The sequence below is a fragment of the Oxyura jamaicensis genome, chromosome 3 (assembly GCF_011077185.1).
Source record: "Oxyura jamaicensis isolate SHBP4307 breed ruddy duck chromosome 3, BPBGC_Ojam_1.0, whole genome shotgun sequence".
NCBI classification, from domain to species: domain Eukaryota; kingdom Metazoa; phylum Chordata; class Aves; order Anseriformes; family Anatidae; genus Oxyura; species Oxyura jamaicensis.
Genome location: NC_048895.1, coordinates 49291967 through 49303065, shown reverse-complemented (window position 1 = coordinate 49303065; position 11099 = coordinate 49291967).

Sequence of the window (11099 nt, the reverse complement as noted above, 5' to 3'; positions counted from 1 at the left end):
TATCTGCTTGATTTCATCAGTAATTCGCAGAAAAGGGGAACAAAAAATGTATTAGGAAATAGAAGGAGCAAAATTAAAGCACTGATAGCTTTCACTTGCTAATAATTTGCTAATAGGCTGATAGTTTAGAAAACATTTTGAATCGTCGTTAGATGCATTGTGATATGTGACAACAGAAGTCTCCACCTCTGCTATTTTGACAGACCAAATTCTGCAACATGCAGGGGTAGATAAGCATAGGCAAGCAGACCTAGTAACAATCTCTGGTCACAGGAAAAATGTATGCAAAATGAGCATGTATGATTTTAATTGCAAAATACAGAAGGAAAAAAAAATCTAGGATGTCCTCAGGTACAGTTCATATAAAGCAAGATTTGTAGAATCAAACAAAAATGTTATTTCTTTCTTAATGCTATTTCAGCGGTCTGTTAGTCAGCTTAGTTTCGTCCTAAATTGTGCTGACATTTTTCATTAAAATCATACAATGAATACACTATTTAAAATTGTTTAAAATGTAATATTATGAATTTTAAATGAATATAAATAAGATTATTTGAGTTTGACAATGTTATAATGTAGTATTGAACTGAGTATTTTACAATATTAAAATAGTGGAATGCAAAAACTAGATTCTAATATGTGATTTTTGCCTTAGATTTACCTTTTTTTTCCTAAGGTACTTTTTGAAGCATGTAATAAAGGGCTATCTTCAAGCTTCTTGTGATTTAAATGGAGGGAATTCTGCTCAGCAAGGTGAAAGTTGGGTTGCGTTAGTATTTTCACGTGAACATCCTGACAAAGCAGTAGGCTGCGGAACAAAACTAATCTGATTATGCGACTGTTTAGCAAAGGAGCAATCAAGGACCTGGCATGAATATATGTTGGACTTTGCTCAGAAGTGTTAATATTTGATAGTTACATACTGTGTAATCGTTTGAGTGTTGTGTACTCTTTAGTCTTACATTTATGTAGTTGTGTTCAGTATGACATTCTGGAGGCCTTGGCAGCAAACAAAGCAGGAAATAATGTGTCGCTTAATGAGATTTGAGCCTTGGTTAAGGTAAAACTATGGCTGTTGTGCACCGTGGCAGCTGTTTATGAGCATCAGCTGTCAACTTCATTTTTTGTTTCGAGAGTGAGGGAAGAGTGGATGTTGTCTGAGCAAAGTGGCTTTACTTCTATAGCGAGAAGAGTTTCATATGGTATCTAACTGTGCACATGGATTTTGATGCAGCTTGATTGTTCTTGATTTAACAATGCAGGAAGATTAACTTCCCAGCAGATGGAATTACACATGACACAAAATTGCTTCTGTATTTTGTTATAAAATGTGTTCAGTCTAAGTGACCTGTGATTTTGGACTTCAGTTAACTGCAGTTGCAACTTGTAATCATATTTTTTAGCTGATGTAATTTTGGTTAAACAAAGCAGCATTTATATTAAATATTTAGAGAATAGAAATTCTCTCTGATGGATTTCTGTTTCTTTATAGAAAGTGTTTTCATCAACATTTGTAGAAGAGCCTGGCAAGTAAATAGAAAACTCAGTTTCTTTATTTTGTTCCTATGAAATCCACATATAGGTAAGAAAGTGCATCATTTTACTGATTTCTTTTCTTTACAAAGGTTGTGTGATTTGCAGTGTTAACTTTTTATTGTCCCTTTGATCTTCAGGTGAAGCTTAAATGATGTCAGAATTGCTGATCTAGCTGCTTATTTTGTTTGACTAGTTCAAGCATGCAAATAGCTGAGAAAAATCTCTCCAGGCTTTTAGAGGTTTTAATAGGCTGAGACCATTTCAAGTACAAGATGCTGCCATTGATGGTCTTTCTGATTGTAGGGGGGTCATTGATAAGATTCTGGTGTTTATTGTACACTCCAGGGGCAATACGATAATCTTCTAAATCCTGAGCTGAAGATCAGGGAGAAGGGCAATTCTTGTAAATAGCTATGATCCTCTATACTATTTTGAAACTCTTCAGTTTTCTAGGAGTCATGTTGAACCTACAAGTCTTACGTCATGTCAGTGCTTGCCTATTTAGTGTTTTGTACTTCATGTCTTTTTAGTTTTAAGTGCTGTCCAGGTTTCATTAAAAATGCTTTTTTACCTAACAGAGAAGTTTTAACAAAAAAAAAAAAATACAGAATACTTAATTGCCTATATACTTGAGCATTTACATTTTGAGTAATTTGGAACATGCACCAGATGGATATCACAAACAAACATTAGCCAATATCAAAATCTTCTTTTCCACTCAAGGTGAAGCACATTGGTACTACCTCTCCCCCCCTTTCTTTGTGAAGAGGTGTTTGACCTTGGGGACTGATGTGCCTGGTTACATTTATCTGTTGATTTGCCTTACAAATGATTAACATGCAAATGCTTTGTAACTTGTCAAGCTAGTGGACATTGAGATCACGAAAAACTTCCTCAGTCTTTCTGGGAGTAAGGGAGGTGTGTGTGTGCACTCTTTACACAAATGACTACAGATATCAACAAGAAGCTAGTTCTTTTGGTCTGTTAACCAGTCATCCTCTGCTGAGCCATGAGCTGTCTTACTGTCTCCCCATGTGTTGGGGAGCTTGGTGGGCTGCTGGCAGCCAGGCAAGGCCAAACCCACCACAAGGACAAAACCCATTAGGAAACACTTCTCCTTTTTGTGTCTGTGGGAATTTTTTCCTCAGGTGTAGTTGTCTCCACTCAGAAGAAATCTTGTGCATGTAGAAAAAGGACTACTCTCTAGTCGTTGGAAGGTTACTTGACACATACCATTCATCTGCATCTTTACAATCTGCCATTTCCAAGGGGACTTGGAAAGAACCTACGAGGGCTTGAGAGGATGAGATGCAAGGTTTACTGTGTTGATCTATGCCATATGTGAGACTGCAGGGTCCTGTGACTCAGCAAGACATCATCCCTGCTGCATGTGGGAGGGAAGGGCCTGACCATGCCCATGCACATCCTAGCTCAGACTAAAAAGCGTTTGGTTCTAAATCATGGGATGCATATATATACTCATAGTACAAATCAGTAAAAATAGCACAACTCAAAAGATCGCACTTTTTAATAACCAACTTTCTTGTTTCCTTTTTCTCAAGTGGTTGAGCAGTTCTGTTTCAGGGTTTTGTTCCAGAGTGGGTGTTGAAGCCTTAATTATATTTGTCATCAGGGTTGCAGTACCATTGTGTTGATGGGATAATGTGGGTTGTGTATTTTAACGTAACTCAGAATATCATTCAATTGGACAATTGGAAAGCTGTTTGAAAAAAAAAAAAAGTTTAATTTTTCCTTCTACTTTGGAATAAAAACCAAACTTTTTGATTTTTTTTTTTTTGGTCTTTTTTGTCTCTTGTTTTTTTAACAGTTACAGAGTTACAGCTAAATGGTTGGGGAGTTTCATATGTGGAAGATCCACTCTCCATTGTCTCCAGATCAAGCAGAGAAGGAACATTAAATAATAAGCCTTTGTTTCTCAAGTCATAATCACTGAGAGAGCTGGTACCAAGTTCTCTCTTGCTTTCACCTTTTTCTCCTCATAGGATGAATGATGTTAAATTATTTCGCTGCATTAAATAGTCCCAGAATAACACTGGAATGAGAAACCTGTGGAAAATACTTACCTTGTACATAGGTGTATTACAAGGTCATAAGTGAAATAAAAAGTCGGTAAGAAATCTTCAAAATAGGTGAAGTATATGTGATAACTTAAGCTCTCTCAATTAATCAAGGTAATGGTAAAAGACTGTGATCACAGGTAGACACTCAGCAAAAATGGGTTTGCCAAGTGCTACTCTAGACAGTTAGGGCACGGTTGCCTCATGAATATTCTGTTTGAACTTTGAAAATCCTTTTTAATTGACAGCAGTTGGATGAACAACGTGGTGTTAATTATGGTAGTTACTGAGAACAACAAACAAAGGGGTTGAGTATACCGTGCAGGTTGTGGTGACCTAGCAGAGGAAACAGGTGACAAATGGCCAGCTGAAGTGGGCTGTGCTACTTGGGTAAGCACCTGATCGTTATGTGAAGACTAGGAGCCTGTATTCTTCAAAACACAGCTGGTTAGAGTGACTGCTTGCACCTGTGGAGATAATGTTTTGGAGTTGTGATCAAGCTGAAAATAACCTGTGGAGAGAGTGGAGAAAGTATGGAGAACGTTACCAGCTGCAGGTTGTTATCTGGGGACCTCATCCACGACAAGGGAGTTAGTTATCTGCTCCCAGACCTGTGGTGACCACAAGAGTTTATAATTGCAAGCTACTGCTGTATAATGAGTTGCTCATTAATGAGCTGAGACGACATGGCAGTCAGCAAATGTTATACTTCACAGCTGGAGCAGACTGATGGAATTTATCAGGTCATTTACCACAACCCAGCTAATGGCACATTACTCCATAATAATGTGATTGAGGAATTGCTGTGAGATGTGCCAAGAGCCAAAATCTAGCTCATACTGTCAGTGATCCCGTCGTAACCAAATGCAGATGTACTCTGTCATTTCTGTTTCCTTCTATGGCATTAAATGCTGATCTATTGGTTTTTACATCTGTGTGAATTGGATTAATAACAGAAGTCATTGATTTTATCAAAACACTATTTCAAGCCAGTACTAAAGCTGCTGTTATGCTTCAAGGGGATGTTCTGACAAACTCATCCATAATGCAACTTGGGTGAGGAAAAAATAGTGTTTTATTTATTGCTCCCTATGGAGCACATAGATGTAATCACATTAAAATGAAGTGAGAAGCTATGACTAAAGTAATTCCGTGAAATTCATGCAGAGTTCGTTTTATGTTTAGTTTGATCAATGTATCAAGCATGTCAGTGTCTATTTCCCTGAATTTATGCAGGTGGCAATGTTTGAACAAAGATGTGCTACAGCAAAGCAAGCGTTAATACAGAAAAATAAATGTAAGACAAAAGTAATTGTTCTCCAGCAGTACTCACAGAAATGTTAACAGAACCTGTTTACTTGGGAAAGACTGCCAGCAACTTGTTTATCTGACTTAGAAGTACTTGAGTGAAAAATGATGCCAGCTGGATTTGTTATGTAAATAAAACTTTCAACAGATTTTTGAGTATTTTTGGTTTCAGTAGAACAGTATTTAGTTTGTTAGCTCTGGGAATATATGTGCTGTACGTTTTCATGTTTTGGCATGTGATGATTCTATTAGTAAATTTACAGAAAAGAGGTGTTTGTGAGGAAATGAGTGGATTCCATTTATTTCCATGCAGTTTTTAAAGCAGTCTAATCCAGGTCAGACTGGCTGCTGCTTAAAGTGTGTCTCAGTTCTAGCACAAAGTAGTTCTCTAAGTCTGAAATAAGCTCTTGTAGGTGATAATGTGCAATTCATCCATTGCTCTAGTCTAGCTGCCAAGAAACAGTTCAGTAGCTTTCTATTTTTCTGGTTGATGACATGTCCCTAAAGAAAAAGCTGCTACATTTGCAAGTGTTTGTGAGAAGCAGAGAGGATTTGCAATATTCAAAAAATATAATACCCAAATCACTAGCTGAAATTTCATTAACCACTTAAAATTTTGAGTTGATTGCATGTGAACTTCAACAAAACCCCTACAGCTTTGCAGGCAGTTCAGCAGGAAAATGCTTAGCCTCTCTTGAATTCTACATAGTCCAGACAGTGAACAGTTTGTTTGCATGATTCCATTTTCTTTCAAAACCCGTTCTTTTCTTTGCATTGTTCTAAAAAATACTATCCCATTGGCTGTCCCCAATGGGACTCCTAATTTGAAGTCATAATAACCTAACTTGCATATGTACAACACTTAATAGGTTTATAAATAGCAATTAGCTACGTTTTCGTAAAGTTAAAACTTTTACCAATGTTAATACTCAAATTTTAGGTAAAAAATAGAAAATGAAATGTATGTTTCCAAAGAGATTTAATCCTTTATGTGCTGATAAAATCAATAGAAGGTGCTGTTTTATCTGTTACCTCTAATAATTAAAGTCTTAGGTTTAGACTTCTAAATCTGAATGCTTTTCCTTAGAGTCACTTTGAATCTCTCTCCTGTTAAGTGAAGGCACTGACAGCCAGTATTTTTGCATTTTACACTTTTTAAATATGATGAAAGCAACACCCACTTTCTAAGGCTTAGTGTTTTAAACATGTCAGAGAACCTCATTTTGTATGGAGACATGAAGACCAGAATGACATGAATACTGATGTGTGTTCTCTCCTTAAAGAATACAAAAAGGAGCAGCATTGGAAAATAAATTCAGTTTAGTTGTTCCAACAGAAAACGCTTCCTTGACTCATTTAGTTTCCCAGGCAAACAACACTGGACTCAGCTTTTGTAATATTAAGTCTAGAAAGATGTAAGGCTCGTGCTTGTTCAGTAGAGATCTTTCTGGAATAAAAGAACACTGAAGCTCTCCTTCAGATGATTGTTGTGTATGGATGTGGTAAGCCTGCGATTGCCATTTCATCTGCAGTGCTTGGCTTTGAGCAGCCTATAGCATGGATTATTCTACTGATTGCGTGGTGCAACAGGCTTGATTTTTTGTAAAAGCTGTTGATGTTTGCAGCTTTGCCAAACTGTTTAGTTCCGTCCTACAGCCAAATGGTTGATAAATACCAACAAGTATCCATAAATGGTTTCTAAGGGAACTTGCATATTAGCATAAAAATATTAAGCGTGCCTTTCACATGCATCATCATGTGTTGGTAAGATAGTTGAAAATGCTAAATGATTATTTTATGTTGTTTAAATATTTCTGTATATTAACAGGGTTTATATACTTTGAAGAAAAAAAGTGAACAGCAGAAAATGAGGTAGTTCAGAGATAAAAGGTAAAATAAGTAGTCTGTTATACTTGGAATGCAGAGTCGGTACCTCAATTTACCACGGTGCCTGACTGGGGAAGAACTATGTCATAGCACTGGTAATATTCACTAGGCTGGGACTGATACTCAGAAGTTCTGATTACGGAAGCAACAGATGGAGTTACCACGTCTAGATCTTTGAAATGCTGAGGGATAGTTCATCTTGTGTGCCATTTAATGGCATCAGGGTAGTGAATGTTTACAGTATCACTGATAACTAAGGTAAAAAAAAAAAAGTCTGTTTATGCAGTCAAACCTACAGTATAATTGAAAATAGAGAGCTTAATTGTTGCTTTCACTTTAAGTCATTTTAAATGTTGATGTTTGCTAAGAAAATCCAGGAACTGCTCATCATCAAGTGCTCCATTGTGCTGCCCCTGTCAATTTGGACTGGCCATCACGCCAGTCTAATAGCTTTCCCTTTTCTTCTTTAAAAATATTTTAACCACTGGGATAACTGCAGTTAGTGATAAATTAAGAATTTGTAAATGTATGCAGTGTAAAGAACTGTTTTTTAAACAAGATTAAGCTCTTGGGAACTTGGAACATAATATTCTACTACGTGCACATGTAAAAGAAATACTGCATGCTGCGAAGAATGGTTGCTTGGCTGACAGCATCTGAAGAGTGCTTGAAGTTTGCATTGGACTAGTTCCAGCAATCTCTTTATAAATACATTTTTTTAAAAATATCTGTTTAATTGATTTACGGGAAGGACCTTGAAAAGTGAGAGATCAGAGCAGGATTTATTCTATAAGTTTCCCAGACAAGGAATTTGCTCAAGCAAGAGCTAGTTTTGATAACTTAAGAAAGCAGTTTCACATACCTGTATTTTTGTCCAAGTAAGGGGGATAAGTAAGGTTTTATAAAAGCACGTAATCACAGTAATAACATGTTTGAGGTCCTGAGTGACATACTCAAGGACTATTCAATTTTTGTCAAATTAGTGCTTGTTACTAATCTGTGAACCGATAAGCTTTTCTGTTGAGATGTACCTCAGAACTGGAGAGGCTTTTGGCAACAGGATTTTTATAGTACTAAGTCTTCCATAATGATCTTAGCTTGGGAATATTGTGCCTATGTACGTGTACAGATTATGTAAAGTATTGGAAACCAAGAAGAAATCTCTAACTGGGATAATTAACTCTAGGTGCTAATTTTCAATACATTTAAAAGCACTGGGGGGAGGGGAGAGACATAAATTTGAGACAGTTTGTACAATTATATTTTAATGCAGTGAGGATCAAAAAGTAAGTACTGACAAAGATCTTGTAATTTGTGCTCATGCCTGCTCAAGACAATGCAATATGTACATGTAATGTACAAACATAACTTTACAAGGAGAGTATTCATATGCTGCCAATGAAGTACATATTCCTGTGCTATTGCTCATTAACATGACTGATTCATTTTCAGGTGGATGTCCAAAACATTATTCCTTCCAAACAGGTGGAGGGGAAGAAAAAATAAAAACAACCAAGAAATGGTCTGCTAGTGACTTACAGCCAAGGTACAGCTCTTGAGTAGCCAGCTGTGGCTCTGTGTTGGGACTACCTTGCGGGACTGTCTGTGCTAATGGAAAGGCATCTGTGGGAGAACTTGAGCTCCAGTGGAAACAGGTCACTATGGTACACAGCAATATACACACACCAAATTAAGTAGTAGGAGTCCCCTGTCTATGATCTAGTCTCCAAAGTATGTCATACACATCTTCTGTCTCTTGGCTGCAAATTGTTGCCATGACCTGTGGAAGGTTGCTATGTTTCGCGCTGTTTATGCACTCATTCTAAGCTGTGGTTCATATTTTCAAGGTTTTTTTAATGCTGGGATGAAAATAGCATTTGTTCCGCAGAAAGGATTATTTCTGTGTCTGTTAAGTGAATTCTGTGAAGCTTGTCAGATCAGCTGAAATAAAGTTTCTTTAAAAGAAAGACAAGTACAGTTGACAGACTGGTGAATGCATGAAACCAAGAAGATGAAGAAGCAGCAATGTATTGGATTGATACAGTGGTACAGCATCATATTGATACAAGGAAAGAAGGTGATGTAGATATTGAAGATCCCCGTATGCTGTTATCTACCTAAGCACTAAATCTGCTTCTTTACTAGCTTTGGCTAGTGATGCAATCTCGTGTGTGTGTGGTGGGACTGTCAGGTAGAAGGCAGTGTCATTTTCTGGACTTTTTTTCACTCCTCTTGCCCCTTGCATTTTAAAGATAATTGCTTGATCCTCCTCCAATTTCAGTCTAAGGAAAAGGCTTTAAGTTGTGATTATTTTGTAATATAATTGAAGAAAGAAAATGATAAGGTCAGTCACCAATAAAATGGATTTCTTGTTTTATGAGGAGCATATAAAAAACAATGAGATCTATTGCTCAAGACCATATCGAGGACAAACTTTTCTTGTTTAACTTTCCCACAGTTGCTTTGTAAACTAACAGGAGTGTTCTTTCACCTTTTGCACAACAGAAACTGGTTTGGATTTTTTTGTTGTTGTTGTTCCTGAATGCAAGAATAATAACTTAGTCATTTATAAAGTGATGCTCAGACTGTAAAGACCATACCAAATGGTTTGCCCTCTGATGCTATGTGTGACTTAGTGAAGAAAAAGTTGCAAGAAAAATGTTCACAAAATGAAAAACAGTAACTTTTTCTTTACGTGGCCACAGGAGTATAATATACAGGAACTTCTGTCAACAAGTGATTTGCTGGGGGTCCATAAATCCCTGAAGCAGTGCTCGGTTACAGATGGTGCATTAGTTAGGCTGGAACACAGCTACTACAGTCTGTGCATCTGCTTTTGAAAATGGAAGGAATGTGTAAGTCTCCACAAAGAAAGCACATTATTCTACTTAAACTGTTATATGGCATGTTACTTTTGGGTCAGATTGCATTCTCTGGAGTGTGCTTTAATGGAATAAAATTGTAGTATTCCATGTCAAATGCTTTATATTGTACTTTGTTGCAAAAAGCCTGAGACTCCTTTTTTTTTTTTTTTTTTTTTTTTTCCCTGAGGTATTTTAATGAGAAACCTCACACTCCATTGGTGGTAAAAGGCTGGTTTCAAACAGGATACATGATCATGAGTACCAATTTATGGTTCCATACCACTTTTCAGTTGAGAATCTCAAGGTACTTTGCAATCATTAAATCTTTATTCCTCCCCTAAGAGTTCACAGAAGCCCTCTGAGTAAATCCGGGGCCTCTCTTCTGTCTCTTTGTGCGAGGTCAAGGAGCCACATTGATGCTAGGGCTACCAGAACTCCAGCTCTGCTTGGGGATGTATTTCCCTGGCATGGATGTCCCACAAGAAATACATAAGGCTGCCCAAGAACATCCGTCCAAGAACCATGTGGGTAACTTCCTGCTTGAAGCAGGAATTTAGCTGTGTTCTGGGTTTGTCTGCGACATTTGTTGATATCTGGGCACTGATGAGGCTGATAGGGCATACTGAAAGGTGAATTCACCCTCTGGTGAATTATATGGGGACTTTCTGCAGCATCCCACACATTTCAGGCGGGGGACGATGCAGAGATGGCCTTTTGTTTTTACTGGATTTATAAAAACCAAACCCACTAGAACAGTTATTTCTGTGTTACTGTAATGTTATTGCATATTTATGCTGCCTAGTTACTTTTAAAAATAAGGAACTATTAAGTTAAGGGAATATGCTATACCAAACTCTGTGCAAAAGTGAAAAAAAATCTGCTGTAGTGTCCTACCTGTTATTTGAATACAATTTTCCAACACAGTTCCTGAAGTGGTTAGTCCTGCCAGAATTCCTTAGCTTAGTCTGCATGGAAGGCTGCTATTAGCACTAAGCAACTAAAACAGCACATGGAGTTACCGCTCCCCTGAAACAGCACCTAAAATGAATGAAATGGAATAATAGTGCTTATCTGGCAACAGGTTCTTAAAATCTTTAAGCTGTTTTCAGTCTCCACACTTTACTGCATAATACACAGGTATTCCTTTTTACCAGCAAGAGTGTACAGTGTGCTGCCTTTCTCTTTCCTATAATTAGAGCAAACAGTTGGAAATTGCAATAACACTTTCTCAGTATCTTTGCAAGAAATAAAATAACCTAAAAAGGGAAGAAAGGCTAGTCTAGGAAGGAGCACAGCTAATCTAAACTTCAACCAAAACTTGCAATCAGGGAAAAAAAAAAAAAACAAAACCAACCACGCCTAAATGCCTTCTCTTCTCCAACCAGATCCTTTCAGGATCTCTGTTTTGGTTTTGTTTTTCAAACTC